The 23811-nt window shown below is 38.1% G+C and overlaps 1 long non-coding RNA gene across 1 annotated transcript in view; it reads right to left on the reverse strand.

Annotated features, from left to right (window-relative positions):
• LOC117314511 (uncharacterized) overlaps positions 1–23811 on the reverse strand; it is a 357472-nt gene that overhangs the window by 308735 nt on the left and 24926 nt on the right. The window contains exons 2-3 of the long non-coding RNA XR_012324902.1: positions 21476–21593; positions 15610–15663 (exon numbers count right to left, since the gene is read on the reverse strand). This is a non-coding gene — a long non-coding RNA (uncharacterized lncRNA). The remainder of the gene's footprint in view (positions 1–15609; positions 15664–21475; positions 21594–23811) is intronic.

Here is a 23811-nt window from a genome sequence, read left to right on the forward strand (position 1 = left end):
GCCCCGGTCCGGGAAGATCCCACATGCCGCACAGCGGCTAGGCCCGTGAGCCATGGCCGCTGAGCCTGCGCTCCGCAACGGGAGAGGCCACAACAGTGAGAAGCCCACGTACCACAAAAAAAAAAAAAAAAAAGTTCAGTCTTCCCCCAGGCTCTAGGACAGGAAAGACACTATCAGGCCTGCTCTGAACATTTGAGGAACGAATGGAGGCCTACATACCAAAGGTTGGAATATGTTTAAATTATAAACCAAGCTAATAAACTATCAAATAAAATATATTTTATCTTTCTTGACAGTATACCTTCATAGACATCTAGAAGGTGCATTTAGAATTTATAAATAAAAATTTGAATTCCATCTTAGAATTCCTCCCTAGAATACATAGTTCAAGGAAGAATGACCCACACCCATTCTCTTCCCACATCAGGGTCCCGCCCACATGCAAAGGCTGTTCCTCACACGTATGTGGACATCTCCACAGAGAGCTACTCCCTCTACCCCTCTACCACCACCCCTTGGGTCTAGGAATAAACTATAGGAATTCCTCCAGTATCTCAGTGATTCTCTTGGGATTTCCATTACATGATTTTTTTATAACATTCCAGGACTTTTGATAAATATATACATTCACGTCTAATATTAGCTAAACATTATATGTTTACTAAACATCTATAGTTTTGTTTACATAGGTTCTTCTTCTTTTCTTTTCATGTAATATAAATAATAACTTGTATAGCTCTTCAGCATGTTTTGTTGCTTAAGAATAAGGCTTGAAGATCTATCCAACTTTACCTCTGATTTTGCCCTAAAAAATCATAGAGATCATTATGTACATCAGATTGAATGTACAATGGCCAGACCATGTAAATGGAACTCCGTCACACAATCTATAGCAACCAGCTCAGGAAATCAAACTATTAGCTAGAGTAACCAGCCCAGAAAGCCAGCCTGCTGACTGTAAGTCAGACTTGTAGGAACTAGCAACTGACCCAGGAAGTTAAACAATAATCCCTAAAACAGTTAGCCCACATGGCCAGGACTTGATTAATAACTGACAGCTTCCCTAACTTTTGTCCTGACTTCCAACTTAGGGCCAATTGGGGGGCATATATGCACCCCTAACCAATCACACAGGATTTCCCACTTCTACTTAGCCCACCTACAGCTTTCCTATACCAACAGCCTTCAATCACAGCACACCTGAAGCCTTTCCTTTTATTTTGTATAAAGCTTTCTGGCTCCTCTGCCTGTCTTTGCGTCTCTGCCAAACACAAGTAATAGTGGCTGACTCTTTTCCTACAACAAGCTCAGAATAAATAACCTTTGCTTGTTCTCATTTGGTTACTCTTTGTTTATTTCCACATGTAGCAGGCAGTGATAGATTTCATGCTTAATATCGTTTATTGTAATGAAGCAGTTGGCAAATTTAACTCTAACATATGTTTGGTTAATATTTATTTATTTTTAATTTACTGAATTAAGTAAATAATTTAACAAATAACTATTTATTATTTTATCATTAAAATCTCAGTTGGACTTGTGTCCTTTATAGAACTAGCTGTGGCTTTAGTAAAAAATGGAATTTAGACTGCTTAAAAAATATATTCACAAGGCTTTATTCATTTCCACAGTTAGAAATAAAAGCAAACTGTTCAACAGTAATTTATGCAGTGAATGATAGATTCCTTGAGCTCTGCACATAAGGATGAGTCATCACCAGGGTGTTTTATATACTGAAAAACAATGCTCATACCTATAAAGACTTTTTACATAATTCACTTAAAAAGATGTTAAATCTGAATATATAATTGATTTTATTGTTGCAAAAGCATTTGGTAAGTGGAAGAAAACAGCATGACACTTAGAGCAGTAGAATTCTAACTCATCATAGGTTGAAAATTGACATGAGTCCCCAGATATCTTCTTAGTCCCTATAGTAAACTGTTTACGAGGTCTGTGACATGAAGTTATTATAAAATTCAAACCATGAATCAGAAGAAATAATTCTGAAGACAGATAAAGTAACTGATAAATTCTAATTCCAGTATTTTCTGTTCTCCGCAAATAGTAGCAAAGCCATTTCCAAATTGCAGCCATCTCTTCCTCTCCCCTTCACTGGGTACAAATCTTCCTCCAGTCTTCCAACTCACTCCCAAAGTCATTTCTTCAACTTTTTCTTCTTCCATTTTCCCAGGAATTTCTCAAGTTGTAGATGTGAGGTTCTCCCTCAGAATCATCAGAAGGCACCTGTAAAAATGCAGTTTCCTGGGCCCCGCCCCAGACCTTCTGAGGGGCCAGAGGAATGTGCATTTTCACAAGCTCTCCAGGTGATTCTATTGCACATCTGGAGTTGAGAATTACTGTTTAAAACAATTGTCTACCTCAGAAATCTCATCAAATCTCTTGGATTCACAGATGGTTTAATATGATAATGACAGCATAATATATATTTTTAACCTTAGTTTCTTTTTTGAAATTGAACTGGTTTCTCTAACTTCTGATACGATATATTTACTAGATAACTTACTGTCAATCCACAACTCAGGAAAAATAAAACCAAATTTGTCATATTTCCTTCAAAAGAATCTCCTGCCCTTCCTTCTATCAGTCTCTTAGTTACCAACTATTTAAACATGTAAAAATAAGAGTCACTAATCATGTAGCTTCTTCTTTCATTAAGTGTCTGACTATAGGCAAATTTGATCTTTAAGTCAATTACTATTACCTGAGCACCTACTATGTGCTAGGAAGCGGTGATATAAAGATGAATCAGGGGCTTCCCTGGTGGCACAGTGGTTGAGAGTCCACCTGCCGATGCAGGGGACACGGGTTTGTGCCCCGGTCCGGGAAGATCCCACATGCCGCGGAGTGGCTGGGCCCTTGAGCCATGGCCGCTGAGCCTGCTCGTCCGGAGCCTGTGCTCCGCAACGGAAGAGGCCACAACAGTGAGAGGCCCGCGTACCGCAAAAAAAAAAAAAAAAAAAAAAAGATGAATCAGACCTGATCCTTGCCTTGAGATACTTACAGTCTAAGTAGCATGACAGTCCAATAAATAAATAATCCTCTGTGCTAAGTGCTATGGTATGAACATGTCAAAAGTGCTAAGAATACATAGATAGTGAACCAGTTAATGATTCCTATGGGGACTGTGAAAGGTACAAAGAGGAGGCAACATTTAAGCTGGCGTTATCTGAAAGATAAGTAGCTCACCAGTCAGAGAGCAAGGAAAGGACATTCAAAGGAAAAAAACAGGACCAAGAACATGGGGATATAAAAGCAGGTTGGATAGAATAGTTCTTTTCCTGGTACATGATGTGGAGTGACTGTGGTATAGCCATAAAGGTGGGCTATGCCCAAGTTATAGAGTATCTTGTGTGACATGCCCAATAGTTTGGGTTCATTCTATAGGCATTGAGAGTCACCAAAGGGCTCTGTTTTCTTTTTTTCTTTTTAATTATTATATTTAAGAAAAATGTAGACGTAGGAATTTAAAAGTCAAATTTTAATGGTTCTGATGAAACTAGGGGCAGGACAAGAATAAAGACGCAGACGTAGAGAATGGACTTGAAGACACAGGGAGAGGGAAGGGTAAGCTGGGACAAAGTGAGAGAGTGGCATGGACATATATACACTACCAAATGTAAAATAGATAGCTAGTGGGAAGCAGCCGCAGTGCTTTGTGACAACCTAGACGGGTGGGATAGGGAGGGTGGGAGGGAGACCCAAGAGGGAGGGGATATGGGGATATGTGTATACGTAGAGCTGATTCACTTTGTTATACAGCAGAAACTAACAACATTGTAAAGCAATTATACTCCAATAAAGATATTATTTTTTTAAAAAGTCAAATTTTATTACAAGGCTTAAAATAAAATCAGTATGTTTTCTATTTCATCCCTTTCCATCCCCAAGTCCTGCTCTCCTCAGGCAGCCACTTTCCTTACTTAGAGTTACTCCTAGTATTTGCCTCCATATTTCAAAATAATACGGACCATTGAAGAAATTTCATTGTGAAATCAACAAATATCTGTATCATTGAGTCTTTTCTTTTGGCTGATCTCTTCTACAAAGAGGAATTCTCTGGTCTCCTACCCAAGAGAGGCAGTGGGATCAGGCTTCACTATTAGTCACACAGATTCTGACTCATCCATCATATGTTCTACTTACTTGACTTTTCCCTAGATGGCAGTTTCTGACGCTTAACATGTCCAGTAGACTTCCTTTGATCTGAAATTATGTCAACTATTTGCTATCAAAGAAATTATTACATTAATTTCAGCTTTATACTTTGAAGATTATAAGTCACCTAAACTGTATGTAGCAACTGGACCTAGTTTCTATGAGACAGATGAGGAAAGTGAATACAGCTATAGTAAGGGTAAAGGTTGGGAAATGCTGAAGTCTTCTAATGTAGAAGTCAGTAATCTATGGTGCATGGGCCAAATCTGCTTCACCACCCATTTTCCTACAGCCCACGAGCTAAGAATGCTTTATATTTTGTAAGTAGATTAAAAAGCTCCAAAGATGGGGGAGACCTTCAAGATGGCAGAGCAGTAAGAATTGGAGATCACCTTCCTCCCCACAAATACATCAGAAATACATCTACACGTGGAACAACTCCTACAGAACACCTACTGAACGCTGGCAGAAGACCTCAGACCTCCCCAAAGGCAAGAAACTCCCCACATACCTGGGTAGGGCAAAAGAAAAAAGAATAAACAGAAACAAAAGAATAGGGACGGGACCTGCACCAGTGGGAGGGAGCTGGGAAGGAGGAAAGGTTTACACACACTAGGAAGCCCCTTCGCGGGCGGAGACGAGGGTGGCGGAGGGGGGAGCTTCGAAGCCACGGAGGAGAACGCAGCCACAGGGGTGCGGAGGGCAAAGCAGAGAGATTCCCACGCAGAGAGATTCCCACGCAGAGTATCGGTGCCGACCGGCACTCACCAGCCCGAGAGGCTTGTCTGCTCACCCGCCGGGGCGGGCATGGGCTGGGAGCTGAGGCTCGGGCTTCAGTCGGATAGCAGGGAGAGGACTGGGGTTGGCTGCAAGAGCACAGCCTGAAGAAGTTAGTGCACCACGGCTGGCGGGAGGGAGTCCGGAAAAAGTCTGGACCTGCCGAAGAGTCAAGAGACCATTGTTTCGGGGTGAGCAAGGAGAGGGGATTCAGAGCACCGCCTAAATGAGCTCCAGAGATGGGCGTGAGCCGTGACTATCAGCGCGGACCCCAGAGATGGGCCTGAGACGCTAAGGCTGCTGCTGCAGCCACCAAGAAGCCTGTGTGCAAGCACAGGTCACTATCCACACTGCCCCACCTGGGAGCCTGTGCAGCCCGCCACTGCCAGGGTCCCGCGATCCAGGGACAACTTCCCCAGGAGAACGCACGGCGCGCCTCAGGCTGGTGCAACGGCATGCTGGCCTCTGCAGCCACAGGCTCACCCTGCATCCGTACCCCTCCCTCCTCTGGCCTGAGTGAGACAGAGCGCCGAATCAGCTGCTCCTTTAATCCCATCCTGTCTAGTTGAAGAACAGATGCCCTCAGGCGACCTACACGCAGAGGCGGGTCCAAATCCAAAGCTTAACCCCAGGAGATGTGCGAACAAAGAAAAGAAGGGCAATCTCTCCCAGAAGCCTCAGGAGCAGCAGATTAAATCTCCACAATCAACTTGATGTACGCTGCACCTGTGGAATACCTGAATCGATAACGAATCATCCCAAAGTCGAGGCGGTGGACTTTCGGAGCTACTGTAGACTTGGGGTTTGCTTTCTGCACCTAATGTTTTTCTGGTTTTATGTTTATCTTAGTTTAGTATTTAGAGTCTATTATCATTGGTAGATTTGTCTATTGATTTGGTTGCTCTCTTCCTTTTTTTTCTCTTTATATATAGATATATATATTTTTTCTTTTTATATATAGATTTTTTTTCCTTTTTCACTTTCTGTGATCCGCTTTTCACTTTCTGTGATCTGCTTTTCACTTTCTGTGATTTTCACTTTCTGTGTCCGCTTTTTTCTTGTTTTTTTTTTAGCATAGTTTTTAGCACTTGATATCATTGGCGGATTTGTTTTTTGGTTTGGTTGGTCTCTTCTTTCTTTCTTTCTTTCTTATTTTTATTACTTTTTAATATTTTTTATTTTTAATACTTTTTTTAATTTAATAATTTTATTTATTTATCTATTTTTTTTCTTTCTTTTTCCTCCCTTTTCTTCTGAGCCATGTGGCCGACAGGTTCTTCGTGCTCCGGCCGGGTGTGAGGTCTGTGCCTCTGAGGTAGGAGAGCTGAGTTAAGGACATTGGTCCACCAGAGATCTCCTGGCTCCATGTAATATAAAACGGTGAAAGCTCTCCCAGAGATCTCCATCTCAACGCTAAGATCCAGCTCCACTCAACAACCAGCAAGCTACAGTGCTGGACACCCTATTCCAAACAAGTAGAAAGACAGAAACACAACCCCACCCATTAGCAGAGACGCTGCCTAATATCATAATAATGTCACAGATCCCAAAACACACGAACGGATGCGGTCCTGCCCCCCAGAAAGAAAAGATCCAGCCTCAACCACCAGAACACAAGCACCACTACCCTGTACAAGGAAACCTACACACCCCACTGAACCAACCTTAGCCACTGGGGGCAGGCTCCAAAAACAACGGGAAATAAGAACCTGCAGCCTGCAAAAAGGAGACTCCAAACACAGTAAGTGAAACAAAATAAGAAGACAGAGAAACACACAGCAGATGAAGGAGCAAGGTAAAAACACACCAGACCAAACAAATGAAGAGGAAATAGGCAGTCCACCGGAAAAAGAATTCAGAATAATGATAGTAAAGACTATCCAAAATCATGGAAATAGAATGGAGAAATACAAGAAACTTTTAACAAGGACCTAGAAGAACAAAAGAGCAAACAAACAATGATGAACAACATAATAAATTAAATTAACAATTCTCTAGAAGGAATCAATAGCAGAATAAATGAGGCAGAAGAACACATAAGTGATCTAGAAGATAAAATAGTGGAGATAACTACTACAGAGCAGGATAAAGAAAAAACAATGAAAAGAATTGAGGACAGTCTCAGAGAGCACTGGGACAACATTAAACTCACCAACATTCAAATTATACGGGTCCCAGAAGAAGAAGAGAAAAAGAAAGGGACTGAAAAATATTTGAAGAGATTATACTTTAAAACTTCCCTAATATGGGAAAAGGAAATCATCAATTAACTACAGGAGAGTCCCATACAGGATAAATCAAAGGAGAAACATGGCAAGAAATATTAATCAAACTATCAAAAACTAAATACAAAGAAAAAATATTAAAAGCAGCAGGGAAAAACAACAAATAACATACAAGGGAATCCCCATAAGGTTAACAGCCAATCTTTCAGTAGAAACTTTGCAAGCCAGAAGGGAGTGGCAGGACATATTTAAAGTGATAAAAGAGAAAAACCTACAACGAAGATTACTCTATCCAGCACGGATCTCATTCATAGTCAACAGAGAAATGAAAACCTTTACAGACAAGTGAAAGTTAAGAGAATTCAGCACCATCAAACCAGCTTTACAACAAATGCTAAAGGAACTTCTCTAGGCAGGAAACACAAGAGAAGGAAAGACCTACAATAACAAATCCAAAACAATTAAGAAAATGGTAATAGGAACATACATATCAATAATTACCTTAAATGTAAATGGATTAAATGCTCCAACCAAAGACATAGACTGGCTGAATGGATACAAAAACAAGACCCATATATATGCTGTCTACAAGAGACCCACTTCAGACCTAGGGACACATACAGACTGAAAGTGAGGGGATGGAAAAAGATATTCCATGCAAATGGAAATCAAAAGAAAGCTGGAGTAGCAATTTTCATGTCAGAAAAAATAGACTTTAAAATAAAGGCTATTACAAGAGACAAAGAAGGACACTACATAATGATCAAGGGGTTGATCCAAGAAGAAGATATAACAATTGTAAATATTTATGCACCCAACATAGGAGCACCTCAATACACAGGGCAAAAGTTAACAGCTATAAAAGGGGAAATCAAGAGTAACACAATCATAGTAGGGAACTTTAACACCCCACTTTCACCAATGGACAGATCATCCATAATGAAAATAAATAAGGAAACACAAGCTTTAAATGATACATTAAACAAGATGGACTTAATTGATATTTTCAGGACATTCCATCCAAAAACAATGGAATACACTTTCTTCTCAAGTGCTCATGGAACATTCTTCAGGATAGATCATATCTTGGGTCACAAATGAAGACTTGGTAAATTTACAAAAACTGAAATCGTATCAAGTATCTTTTCCGACCACAACGCTATGAGACTAGATATCAATTACAGGTAAAAATCTGTAAAAAATACAAACACATGGAGGCTAAACAATACACTACTAAATAACCAAGAGACCACTGAAGAACTCAAAAAGGAAATCAAAAATACCTAGAAACAAGTGACAATGAAAACACGATGATCTAAAACCTATGGGATGCAGGAAAAGCAGTTCTAAGAGGGAAGTTTATAGCAATACAATCCTACCTCAAGAAACAAAAAGCATCTCAAATAAACAACCTAACCTTACACCTAAAGCAATTAGAGAAAGAAGAACAAAAATACCCCAAAGTTAGCAGAAGGAAAGAAATCATAAAGATCAGATCAGAAATTATGAAAAAGAAATGAAGGAAACAATAGCAAAGATCAATAAAACTAACAGCTGGTTCTTTGAGAAGATAAACAAAATTGATAAACCATTAGCCAGACTCATCAAGAAAAAAAAGAAGACTCAAATCAATACAATTAGAAATGAAAAGGGAGTAGTAACAACTGACACTGCAGAAATACAAAGGATCATGAGAGATTACTACAAGCAACTATATGCCAATAAAATGGACAACCTGGAAGAAATGGGCAAACACTTAGAAAAGCACAACCTTCCGACACTGAACCAGGAAGAAATAGAAAATATAAACAGACCAATCACAAGCACTGAAATTGAAACTGTGATTAAAAATCTTCCAACAAACAAAAGCCCAGGACCAGATGGCTTCACAGGTGAATTCTATCATTTACAGAAGAGCTAACACCTATCCTTCTCAAACACTTCCAAAATATGGCAGAGTGATGAACACTCCCAAACTCATTCTACGAGGCCACCATCACACTGATACCAAAACCAGACAAAGATGCTGCAAGGAAAATAAAACTACAGGCCAATATCACTGATGAACATAGATGCAAAAATCCTCAACAAAATACTAGCAAACAGAATCCAACAGCACATTAAAAGGATCATACAACATGATCAAGTGGGGTTTATCCCAAGAATGCAAGGATTCTTCAATATATGCAAATCAATCAATGTGATACACCATATTAACAAATTGAAGGATAAAAACCATATGATCATCTCAGTAGATGCAGAAAAAGGTTTTGACAGAATTCAACACCCATTTACGATAAAAACCCTCCAGGAAGTAGGCACAGAGGGAACTTACCTCCACATAATAAAGGCCATATATGACAAACCCACAACCAACATCATTCTCAATGATAAAAAACTGAGACCATTTCCTCTAAGATCAGGAACAAGCAAAGGTTGCCCACTCTCACCACTCTTATTCAACATAGTTTTGGACGTTTTAACCAGTGCAATCAGAGAACAAAAGGAAATAAAAGGAATCCAAATCGGAAAAGAAGAAGTAAAGCTGTCACTGTTTGCAGATGACATGATACTATACATAGAGAATCCTAAAGATGCTACCAAAAAACTACTAGAGCTAATCAATGAATTTGGTAAAGTAGCAGGATACAAAATTAATGCACAGAAATCTCTTACATTCCTATACACTAATGATGAAAAATCTGAAAGAGAAATTAAGGAAACACTCCCATTTACCATTGCAACAAAAAGAATAAAATACCTAAGAATAAACCTACCTAAGGAGACAAAAGACCTGTATGCAGAAAACTATAAGACACTGATGAAAGAAATTAAAGATGATACAAACAGACGGAGTGATACACCATGTTCTTGGAATCGAAGAATCAACATTGTGAAAATGACTATACTACCCAAAGCAATCTACAGGTTCAGTGCAATCCCTATCACACTACCAATAGCATTTTTCACAGAACTAGAACAAAAAAAATTCACAATTTGTATGGAAACACAAAAGACCCCAAATAGCCATAACAACCTTGAGAAAGAAAAACAGAGCTGGAGGAATCAGGCTCCCTGACATCAGACTATACTACAAAGTTACAGTAATCAAGACAGTATGGTACTGGCACAAAAACAGAAATATAGATCAATGGAACAGGATAGAAAGCCCAAAGATAAACCCATGCACATATGGTCACCTTATCTTTGATAAAGGAGGCAAGAATATACAATGGAGAAAAACAGCCTCTTCAATAAGTGGTGCTGGGAAAACTGGACAGCTAAATGTAAAAGAGTGAAATTAGAACACTCCCTAACACCAAACACAAAAATAAACTCAAAGTGGATTAAAGACCTGAATAAGGCCAGACACTGTATAACTCTTAGAGGAGACCATAGGCAGAACACTCTGTGACATAAATCACAGCAAGATCCTTTTTGACCCACCTCCTAGAGAAATGGAAATAAAAACAAAAATAAACAAATGGGACCTAATGAAACTTAAAGGCTTTTGTACAGGAAAGGAAACCATAAAAAAGACGAGAAGACAACCCTCAGAATGGGAGAAAATATTTGCAAATGAAGCAACTGAGAAAGGCTTAATCTCCAAAATTTACAAGCATCTCATGCAGCTCAATATCAAAACAACAAACAACCCGATACAAAAATGGGCAGAAGACCTAAATAGACATTTCTCCAAAGAAGATATACAGATCGCCAACAAAGACCTGAAAGGATGCTCAATATCACTAATCATTAGAGAAATGCAAATGAAAACTACAGTGAGGCATCACCTCATACCAGTCAACATGGCCATCATCAAAGTATCTACAAACAATCAATGCTGGAGAGGGTGTGGAGAAAAGGGAACCCTCTTGCACTGTTGGTGGAAATGTAAATTGATACAGCCACTATGGAGAACAGTATGGAGGTGCCTTAAAAAACAAAAAATATAACTACCTAGCAATCCCACTACTGGGCATATACCCTGAGAAAACCATAATTCAAAAGAGTCATGTACTGCAATGTTCACTGCAGCTGTATTTACAAGAGCCAGGACATGGAAGCAATCTGTGTCCATCAACAGATGAATGGATAAAGAAGATGTAGCACATATATACAATGGAATATTACTCAGCCATAAAAAGAAACGAAATTGAGTTATTTGGAGTGAGGTGAATGGACCTAGAGTCTGTCATACAGAGTGAAGTAAGTCAGAAAGAGAAAAACAAATACCGTATGCTAACACGTATGTATGGAATCTAAAAGAAAAAGAATGGTTCTGAAGAACCTAGGGGCAGGACAGGAATAAAGACGCAGACATAGAGAATGGAGTTGCGGACACGAGGAGGGGGAAGTGTAAGCTGGGATGAAGTGAGAGAGTGGCATGGACATATATGTACTACCAAATGTAAAATCAATAGCTAGTGGGAAGCAGCTGCATAGCACAGGGAGATCAGCACGGTGCTTTGTGACCACCTAGAGGGGTGGGAGAAGCAGGGTGGGAGAAGGAGGGTGGGAGGGAGACGCAATAGGGAGGAGGTATGGGGATATATGTATATGTATGGCTGATTCACTTTGTTATAAAGCAGAAACTAACACACCATTGTAGAACAATTATACTCCAATAAAGATGTAAAAAAATTTTAAAGATTTCAAAGTAAAAAAAAAAAAAATCCAAAGATGAATACTATTTCATGATGCACAAAAATTATATGAACTTCTAATTTTAGTATTCATAAAGTTTTATTAGAATATTACAGAATTCAATTCTTACATATTGTCTATGGCTGCTTTCATGTTACAACTCTGTAACTGAGTAGTTGTGACAAAAACTGCATGGCTTACAAAGCCTAAAGTATTTACTATCTGACACTCTTTACAGAGAAAAGTTTACTGACCCTTGTTCTAGAAGAATTAGTTGTGGCAATGCAAAGAGCACTAGGTATGAGGACTAAATGCAGGTAGTCTGGGTAAAGAAAATAGATCAGTAGTAGACAAACTGGGAGGAAAGGTTTCTGCCTCAAGTTTTTTCTACAGTTCTTTCTAATAGTCATCATTCTTCTGGTTAATATTAGGTCATGGAGCATTATCCCCGAGCAAATTTCAATCATTAATATTTCTCCATGGAACTTTCCATTTCAGCTTCCCCTCTCACTCTCTCCTACATCATTATTGTCTATACCACTTACCAATATATCTTTAATTATCTGCATACTTACACGCACATGACCTGTTCCTCCAATTAACTGTAAGCTCCTAGCGTTTGTTTTTTTTTAAAAAAAGGGAGACTACTTTACCCTCTTTTGTTTTCTTATATTTCTAAGACCTAGAATGAGATGCTTATCCATGATGCTCATGAATGTTGAAGGTGATAATAATCTCCTGGGCATTTTTTGCACTTTGTTCTCAGGGAAAAGAAAATAAATCCTACAAAAAATATATTTCCAATTCTAAGAATTCCAACAAGATAGACTTCGATGGAGCTGAACCTTTTAGATGAATAGCACAGTCTGGCAGTTTGGAAAGTACCCAATAGAACATGTGTTCTTTGGTCGAACAGTTGATGAAAAGAGACCTTTAGATCTCTCTTGATTTCCTTTCTTTGGGACTCCACCCCGTCGTCCAACACACACACACACACACACACACACACACACACACACCCTTCAATCATTCCATCCTGCTGTATTCAAAATCAGAAAGAAAACTTCTTGACAGTGAAATAAAAGTAGAAGAGCTTTGAAATAAGCATGTGCTAAGAGGTAGAGCAAAAAGAAAACAAAATCCAAAAATACTTCAGGCCAATGTAGCTTGTGTCTCTGAATTTCACCCAGGATTCGGAGGAAAGAGTGAACTGCAGTTTTCATTTAATTCAATAAGACTCCCATTTGGCAGGGTTAACCTTTTCCCTCTTGTGTCTTCATTGTGACTTAGTTGATACAAATTGCTTTCATTAGGGCATTAATGGGCTTCTGGCTGTGGTCTCAAATGGAACCTGTTGCAGTGGTTCAGTACACAAGTAGTCAGGATGCTGTTAACTGTGGTTTAACATTAGGAAGCAGGCTTATAAATGATTGTTGAAAGGTTCTATGTGAATGGAAATTTTGGAACCTTAAGAGATCTAAACAGAATCACAGATTACACACGTTTCTGGACTAAGATGAAATCACTGACGACATTCTCAAACCTTATTCAGTGACATCATCTGTATAGTTTATGAAGGAAGCCTTGGTATATTTGACGCTAATACATTTCTCTAATGTGACCAAGTAAGAGTCAAGTTGGAAGAAAGGGAAACAAAGCGTGTAACATGGGCTGAAGGATTTGCCAAACAGAATGCAACGGAATGCCAAAGGCTCTGAGACAGACTTTAAGGAATGATAGGACGGGAAAAACAAACTGGCAATTTTTCAGAAAGAATAATAAAGATTAAACCGTTGGACTTCCCTGGTGGTGCAGTGGTTAAGAATCCGCCTGCCAATGCAGGGGACACGGGTTCGAGCCCTGGTCCGAGAAGATTCCACATGCTGCGGAGCGGCTGGGCCCGTGCACCACAACTACTGAGCCTGTGCTCTAGAGCCTGCGATCCACAACTACTGAGCCCGTGTGCCTAGAGCCTTGCTCCGCAACAAGAAAAGCCACTGTATTGAGAAGCCCGCGCACCGCAACAAAGAGTAGACCCTGCTCACCGCAACTAGAGAAAGCCCGTGCACAGCAATGAAGACCCAATGCAGCCAAAAATAAATAAATACATTTATAAAAAAAAAATTAAACTGTCATTATCTCTATCCCCACAATGCCATCCAGCTGATGATGCAGAGATACCAGGCTGCTTTGGAGACAGTTTTCCCAGCTTGACTCAGAAACACAGAGGACAACATATATCCAAGATGTTTGGTACTTTGCTACTAAGTTTGGAACTCAAATGTGAGGAAATATTTCTTCAGTAATTTCAGTAATCCCATTCAAACCACAAAATAGAACAATGGACCCATTGAGCATCCTCCATCTCCATAATAACTGAATATCCCTCATTGTTTGAACCGTGTCTAGGCCGTAAATTGCAATAATGAAGCTGAGAACATGGAATGTAGTAGGCGCTTGGTAACTATCTGTAGAACGAATGTATGGGTGGACTACTAGCTAAATAACAGGAGGTCTGGGTGTATGGCTGCACAAATCCCGCCAGTGCAGATAAAACAAAGCATAAAGGAGTTTGTATGTATCATATAAAGGCAAACATTTTAAAGACTAGGTCCAAAGCAGATTTGCTTATAGAATGCTATGTGGGAGAGTTCTTGGTGAACACATTTCTAATTGTGATAAAAATAGCAGCAGCACATTAAATACATTTGTTTATTTATTATCCAGCAGACATTACCAAATTAGTGTCTGTTCTTGTCGTTACTGTTTGATAGATCCTGTTTATTAAAGAATCAATGATTTCATCCTTGGAGAGAGAGGGGTTTGTGATATTGCTATGGAATCTTTCTGCTATTCATTTGGGTAACATTTTGATCTTCTCTGGAATAGTACACATTGATCATGGCATGAAAATATTTTTTTGTCATCTTGTGTGAATAGTACCTAGAATTTGGAAAATATGCTATTCCACATGAAAGTTGAGGAACTTGCTTGAGGGCACATAGAAAATTAGGGACGGGACAGAATTATGTGTCCCAAGATTTAATCTGACCCTAAATTCTTTTGCTCAGAATAATGCTCTGTATTAATCCTTTAATTCCTAGGAACACATGCCCTTCTAACCGAAAAGCCGCCTTTCTGAAATTTCCTTTTGTAAGCTCCAATAACTATTTTGTTTCCACTACTCCTTGAAAACAATGTTTTTGTTTCAAGTGTCACAAAATCAAATGTCTACAGGGGCCAGGCAGGTAAAATACACAAATGAAGTGATGAGACAAGTGGTAAGTGACACTGAGCCCCAGTTTCTGGGGGAGGTAGATGATGGGACTGCGAGAAACTGGAGATAAAAGCCCAATGTTGAGGATCCAACTTTCTGAGAGAGGGCAGAAATTCACATTTGTGTATAAGGCTTTTAAATTTCATTGTGTTTATTTTGGTAACTAATTAAAATGTAAAACACTGTCCAGGCCAAAACCACAGGCCAAACTAAGCATGTCTATGGGCTGCATCTAGTGAGAGGGACAGCTCACTTCCTTTTTATACTGCCAGATTGAGCTGCTGGGGGTATTTCGCTCTGTTTAGATTGGCTTTTAATTTATCATCAATCAATCACATTGAAGAAAGTACAGGAATGTCTTCAGTAATGCCAACATAGATGGAATTGTACAGCCTCCCAGGATGGCTACTCAGCAGGACAACACATCTGAAGTTGAGAGGTAGTATTGTCTGCTAGTTAAGTACATAAACTCTGTTGCCAGGTTGCCTGGGATCTTTCACTTACCAGCCACGTAACCTTGGGCAACAGATGTAATTTCTTCCTGGCTCAGTTTCTCATCTGCAAGATGAAGATAATGACAGTTATCATGACAGTTACATGAATACACACACATACACACACGATACTTAAAATCTAAGTTAGTGCTATCTAATTATTTGCTATTACTTATTAATCACAAATCATAGCATTGTTGAAGAGTAACAAACGTTTACATGTTTATGTCACATTAGACAGCCACTGACTCCACAAGTGGCCTCAGAAAACTTTCTTCCTCAGACAGAACAGGTGCAAGAATCAGGCTGCTATGGTATAAATTCCCACTATTTTGTCTTTAACACCAAACGCCATCACTTCTTGGAAATGTCATAACTGCATATTTCAATGAGAGGAATATATAAACAAATTTTCAAAACACTAAAAATACTAGCAGTTAATAATATGTTAAGCTATCTTTTCATTTTTCCCTTCTTTGGAGATGATCCATTTTAAGTCAGGGATATTCTGTTCCAGAGTTGAAAGGCAGAAAAACTAAAGGAACTTTATTTTCCTCTTTTATAGGTTTTTGAAGCATGAAACTTATTGACAGATGCTTGAGGTAGATATAAATTACCATGCTATTTCATCCAAGACTGTTTTCACATTCTGGAGGTTTTAATTTTTTTAAAGGGTACCCCCAATTTTTTTGAATGTCTAGAAATAGAGAAAACAGCAGGTCACATGTCATCTTATCTATGTTACTGAAATAATCATATGTTTGTGATAGTAAATGATGACACAAAATTCATTTTCTGCGGCACAAGCATATTTACCCACCAATGAAAATTCAAGATATACTGCCCATTAAAGATTCCATAACTTTGTTTTTTATTTCCTGTACTCCTATAAATAAATGTAAATTGTCAGGCCCATGTTCTTTCATTCTACCAAATCCTTTCTTCCCAAGGCAGGAGAAGAGAATGGTGAACTCTCAAAAATAATGCTGGTTGAATTTATTAAAGTTGAGAACATCTCCTTCCACTCTGATCTCATCAAGTGCTGCTAGACAGTGGCCTTATGCTTATGTGAAACCCAACCCAGGAGCCAAGAAAAGCAGAAGTGTAGAAGCACTGACTCACATAAGATGGGAAGGCACATTAGAAATAACAGACTCCACACACCACCTCACCCTCCATTTAACAATGAAGTACCAATGCCCAAAGCGGGATGTGGTGTACAAATGTACAACTGGATATCCAGGGGCCAGAAGCCAAACCTAATATTGCCAATTGATTAAAATATCTTTTCTATCCTGAACTGTGTCTACAAGCTTCTAGAAGTGTATTAAAATTGGAGATGCATAACTTACAACATTAACTGGTTTTCCTCTCATAACTATTTCAAAATGCTCAGTTCTTCTCAACTATGATGGGTGATGCACCAGCATACAAATCACCTGAGGTCTATGGAAACTACAGATTCCCAAGCTCATTCCAGACCTAATGGACGGGGAGGAGATTTAGAATTTGGCCAAATGCAGTTTCAGTATACAACTCAGGGGATTGTTATAAAAAATAAAGTTTGAGAACCACTGACGTCTAGGATCTGTGATGTACATTAATACAGGTGGAATTATTGGAATAGGGAAAAACATTCCTATTTAATTTACTCACAAATTGACAAACTTTAAAATCTCAAACTTGAGTGGTTAAACTGCTTTAAGGAATAGTTGCTTTATAAATTCTAAATGTGCTCTCGTGTATGTGTACTTAGTGATTTTTCATAGTCACTTTCTCATCTGGTTTTGAATCTCGGGGAATGACCCAACATGACTCTTACTCAACAGTCAATGAAAGCATTTAGCATATATAAGGTTAAGGAGTTGTACTTTGCTGCAGTTAAAACAGATGTGCAGCTAGAATTTCATCTTGTGTTTCTGAAAGGAGACTGTACGTGCAGGGTCAGGGCATCTCAAACCCAAACAATGGCAGTAGGAACTATCATCTGAAGATGATGCTTTTGTGGCACACTATTTTCTTGATTTATTCCTTAAGGTAAAAGAACTACCATAATTAAAATGAAACATTAATATAGGTTAGAGTTTAAATTGTATATCAAATTTAGAAACATGACAACTTTTAAAACGCATTAAACCAGGAAATGGCATTTCAAATATAGAAGATCCACAGACAAATGTTTAGAATTTGAACTTAAATTTGGCTCTCTTCCTTGCCCTGCAGCCACTATTTCCTATCAGCATCATTCAGAATAAACCTGGCACTCTATGTACCATGTGGGTGAATTGAGGCTTTTTTTGAGATTCTATTTTAAGACCAAAAATATTTTTGTTTTAAGTTATTGGTAAATCCCCATGGATGCATGCTTAATATTTCATGACAAAGGAGCTATTTCTCCTTGTTTTCTGAAAATGAATATAATATTACATCATTTTTGCATTCTTATTGTGGTAAAATATCTCTGCTTATTACATTTCCAGTATGCATAATTCATTTTTATTATTGCCACATTAAACTGGAGCTGTTTTCTCGATGACAGCTATTCCTTTTAGACAACTAGAAACCAGCACTCTTCTACCCATGATTTTACATCTTATAGGAAATGAATGTATTTAGAACAATATTCAAAATTAATTTAACAATAGTCTAGAAAGATTAAGAAAGTTAAAATTATCCTTCTGAATTGTCACAAATTCATTGAAGATAATGAACATCTATAAAGTAGGGTGCATTATGCACCATTTTCATTACATTTTCCATGCATTTGTTTTACATTGGCATATAAAGCTAGAGCCATCTGTAATATTATCACACATTTTATTCACAATTATATTAGGACATAGGTTGAGTTTCAAAGATTGCTTTCTGCAAATATTTGTGCAAAGATCTTAAATAAACTAGGTAGGGCTGGATAAATGTTTCCCAAATTTGTACTAGATTGGTTCTATAATGACTCAGAAAAATATTAGTATGCTTATATCTAAAATTTTATTGGGAAATGAGGGGCAGAGAAATTCCATCTGATTGGCTGACATTTAGAAGAATTAAGACCAATAATCAACCACTTCCCAGGAGACAAATGCAAGGATCCAGATCCTTCCATATCTGGAGTGTTATATGAATGCAAATCTATGACTTGCTGTGAAACTCTACACCTGGGACCACATTTCTGCACCTGGTCAGCCTCACACTTCTTTCTTTTTTTTTAATTATTTATTTATTTTTTTTTTGGTTGTGTTGGGTCTTCGTTGCTGCATGCGGGCTTTCTCTGGTTGCAGCGAGCGGGGGCTACTCTTCATTGCCGTAAGCAGGTTCCTCATTACCATGGCTTCTCTTGTTGCGGAGCACGGGCTCTAGGTGCACGGGGCTCAGTAGTTGTGGCACACGGGCTCAGTAGTTGTGGCTCGCGGGATCTAGAGCACAGGCTCAGTAGTTGTGGCGCACGGGCTTCGTTGCTCCGTGGCATGTGGGATCTTCCCGGACCAGGGCTCAAACCTATGTCCCCTGCATTGGCAGGCAGATTCTTAACCACTGCGCCACCAGGGAAGCTCTCAGCTTCACACTTCTAATCAGTAATCTCTCCAAAGTTCATTCCGGGTCAGTTGTGCTAAATTCTTTACAATCCCATTAGCCTGTATAATTATGAAATCTCATTTTGCAGATGAGAAAACTAAGAGTCTGTGCCCTTAATAACTGTAGCATATAATTGGAAACATCTTTTTTTCTTTTCCTTTTTTGTAAATATTTTTGTTTCTTATCCTTTTACATTTGGTTGCAATTCCTTTTCTTTTACTAAAAATATTACCTAGGTGAATATACATAATACATGCTACCATATTGCACATAAATAGTGTAATATGTCCTAGGTTCCAAATGTAGATATTTGTACCTTTCTGAAAATGGGAAGCATCCTTTTTTACGTAAACGAAACTAGTGACTAGTAGTGTAATATCTTTGGACTGAGAAGTCATTCCAGTCAATCCTAGCCAGTATTCTTCTATTGCAGAACATTAATAAGGCCTTGTTGGCTATAAACACTTAACATTTTCAAAGCGGACAACTGATTATTACAACTCCAAGGTAAGCAGGAAAGAAATTATGGTCTTTACTTCAGAGATGACATAACTGAAAGGAGGGGAACTCCAGTCAACCGACCTACCCAAGATTATATAGTTAAATAATGGCAGAGTTTTGTCTAGAACCTTGGCCTTCTGATGACTCATTCAATGTTTTTCTAGTAGAATGTCTTTCAAATAACACTTAACTTTCTGATTATTCAGTCTTTATAGCTCACAACTTTTATGAATTTGATAATTTTTTCAGAAATAAATAACTATATGTGGAATACAAAATTGAGCTGAAAACAAAACGATATGGAGATATAAAGCAAAGATGTAATAAATTCCAAGCATATCACAAACAATAAAAAATATTTTCTGGAACATTGGATTTGAATTCTCAAAAAATTTATTCTCCTCTCTGAATACCTACTTTCTCTGCTTATCCATTATCCCTGTTTTTCTAAGTTCTGTCTGTAGTTTTGTGTCTATTTCCTTTTTCCTTTCTAAGGTCCTAAATTTTCATATTTTACAAGTCTAGCAGCCATATTAACCAGCCATAGTTTTGTCTCAATTCAAATTTTCAGTAGATATAACAAATATACTCAGCCCTGTCTTTGGGTATGTTTCAATCAAATATGATAAATAGGGTGAAGACTCATATATAAATAAAACCACTGAAGCCCACCAAGTCAGGATAGAGGGCCAGGCAAACACCCAAAGCATGTCCACCGTTAATAAACACTTGTAGAACATTATCCTAATTGCCACAATAAAGGAAACACATGGTGCTATGGATGAACATGGAACACATGCTTAAACTAGACCATAAAGCATCAAGGAAAGTTCCTAGAGGAGGTGATATATGAGGTGAGATTTGAAGGATGAATGGCTAATAAGAGTTCAGGAAAGACAATGAAGTAGTGTGTTTAAAGCAATGGAATCAACATGTACAAAAATAAGAGGTATCAAAGAGTTTGACATGTTAAGGGAACTGTAGGTATTGCAATATGAATAAAGCAGAAGCTTAGAAGGGGAGAATAACAAGAGGTAAATCTGGAGAGTTCTATAGGGACCAGATTACAGAATGTTAACCAGGCTCACTAAGGGCTGCGATTTTACCCTAGAAACAATAATACTCCTTTAAGGAATTATAGGATTACCTTTTAAAGGAATAATAACCCTTTAAGGAATTTTAAGAATAGTTATGATATGGAAATTCTAATAATAATGTTAACAATAGCTAACTTGTTTTGAGTCCTGCTGTATCTCAGGAACCATGCTAAATGCTTGGCATCTAGCCAACATTAGTTCTCATAAAAACTCCAAAAGGTAGATACCATGAGTATCCATACTTTTCAGATGAGATCATTGAGCTAGTCAGTAATAAAACCATAGCCAAGAATAAATTTGAGGGGAACAAGATTAGAGACAGAAAAAACAGTTATTGGTTTGTTGCATCAATCCCAGCCTGAGATGACTGGGACTTCGTCTAAAGCAACAGACAAGAGCATGGAGAGGAAGCGTTGGAGAGGCAAGCGATAAAGGCGTCAGAACCAAGATGTTCAGATTCGATATGGGCGAAAGGGAAAGGAAGTAGCCAGGAGTAACACCACGTGCAATGGAGAGGTCATCTGGGATGATAATAATGCCAGAAATGAGAAGTAAATTTGAAGAGAAATATGTTAGACTTGAGACATCTCTGAGATACAAAAGTAGAAATATCTAGTGAGCAGTTGAATATACAAGTAGGGGACTCAGGAGAGGCACCAAAAAAAAGGTAATTGCTCAAATAATTGTAAGGTAGTTCTCACTCACATGAAATTCTAGAGCAGGTATTTCAGGCTGGTGGGTGGCTCTCCCTCATGAATTATTCAGTGGCCCAGGCTGATAGTAGCTGTTCCAGGTTCAACATGTGGTTTCTCTAGTCTCTGTGCTTGGAGAAAAGAGTGGAAGTTTGAGGCCAGAGAAGTCCTCTTAAGCAAGTGAGGAGGAAGTTGCATATGTAACTTTTAATCATATTCCCCATGCTAGAACCACTATATGTCCACACCTATTACAATAGGGCTAGGAAATGTGATCCCTAGCTTAGTTGACACAAAGCAGTCAAAATTCTACAATTATGGAAGAAGCAATAGCTATAGAAGAGTAGCTGGAGAGTTTAGAGCCTTGGAAGTGAATTAGATTACCTAGGAAGAATGTTTAAATTGAGAGGAAAAGAAGGCCAAGAATGGGATGGACATATTAATAGTCTTTTTCAGTCTATGTGAGGGCCATCAGGGAGATTTCCTTGTCTTTTTGTAAATCTTGAGTCACATTTCTTACCTTGCCCCCCTGCTTTTTTAGCATCTGATAACCTAACTCTTGATTATCTATTTCATAACATAAAATACTACGGTAAGAAATGACCCCATTTCCAGTTACAATGCCAGGTTTATCACCCTCGCCGCCAAAAGTATACTGTAGTCTCAACCTTCTGCTTTATCTTCAGAGAAGGTCAGCTAAAGCCATTGAAAGCATTTTATAAAAATTTTGTATAACAGGTAATTTGTAGGACAATTAATATATTAGCTAAACGAGGTTTAAAGGGGTTTGAAGGGGATGAATGATGGTCAAACGCTAATAAGATAAAATTTCACAGGAATACATACAATACAGTTTCAAAAAACTAAGTTCATAAGAAAAGAGGTATCAGACCTTGCTTGACAACAGTTAACATAAAGACCTCAAGTTTTATTTGATCACAAGATCAATATGCAGGAACGCTGTGATACAGCTGCTAAAAATGTAAAGCAATTTAAGGCTTTATTAGTAGGTTTGGCACACACAACAAAAAACGTTGGTACACAAAACATTTTACACTGAACAGTTGGGAGCGCCATGCTAGCATTTACAATGTATAGTCACCTTGAATTCTTCCTCTCCCTTTTGCTTACACTCAATTAATATCAGGTCCCATCTATTCTAGTTTTTAGATATTTTGTGACCCTTGTAATATTGAATTGGAATTGGAGATGTGAGTATGAACTCATTTATATATATACACATACATTCATGCCCATAATATGTATACCATATAATTTTACAGAAAGAGGTATAAACACATGTATCAGTGTGTCTGTACATTTCTTAGATCTGTCAAATGGATGGGCCTATAAGTAAAGACACCACAAGAGCAATGATCACATCTAACACCCAGATTTTTGTCTCTAAATACCATTTTCCACTGAAAGGAACTAGGGATCCTGAGAGAAATGAGCCCAGGGTGGGGCAGGGAAACCATAAAATGAGTCTGGAACTTTCTGTTGTACCAGAAAGTAAGAAAGTGCTAAGATAGGGACATGTCAAAAAAGACAGGGGATCCAGCTTAATGAATACTAAAGAGAGTGGATGAAAGTTTGATGAGCAAGAAGATATTTACACAGTTTCAGCATAATCACCACAGGTTACTTACTAATTACAAAGAGAAAAAATAATAACTTTATAGTAAGTTAACCTAACAAACACAAATTTATTAAAGTTATCAAGGCTAATGTTACTCATAACAAGACAAAATGATATGATATGCTTCCTGATATGATACCCTGAGAAGGACACAACATCACTTCTATGCTGTTACACTCAAAAATACAAAACCTGAAGCTAATTGTAAGGAAACATCAAAGAAACCCAAACTGAAGGATATTCTGCAAACTTATTGGCTTTACTTTTCAAAAACATTAAGATCATGAAAGAAAAAGAAAGGCTGAGGAACTGTTTTGGATGAAAGGAAATGAAAGAAACATGACAACACAACGTGTGATCCTGGATTGTAACCTGGACAAGAAAAAAAAAACTATATATTATTCAAACAAGTTGTGAACTTTGAACAAAAACTATGAATTAGATATAACATTGTACGAATGTTACACTTCCTGACTTTGATAGAGGTACTTTGGTTATGTAAGAGACAGTCCTTAGGAAACACATATTAAAGTATTTGTGCATAAAAAGAAGATATAGAGAGAGGGAAAGAACAAATGCTAAAGTAAATAGGGCAAAATGTTCAGAATTGTTGAATCTGGGTAGAGGATATAATAGAGTTCTTTGTAATAGATTTTGTAACTTTTATGTAAGTAAGGAATTATCTCAAAATTAGAAGCTGAAAAGATAAA

The sequence above is a fragment of the Tursiops truncatus genome, chromosome 12 (genome assembly GCF_011762595.2).
Source record: "Tursiops truncatus isolate mTurTru1 chromosome 12, mTurTru1.mat.Y, whole genome shotgun sequence".
Classification (NCBI taxonomy): Eukaryota; Metazoa; Chordata; class Mammalia; order Artiodactyla; family Delphinidae; genus Tursiops; species Tursiops truncatus.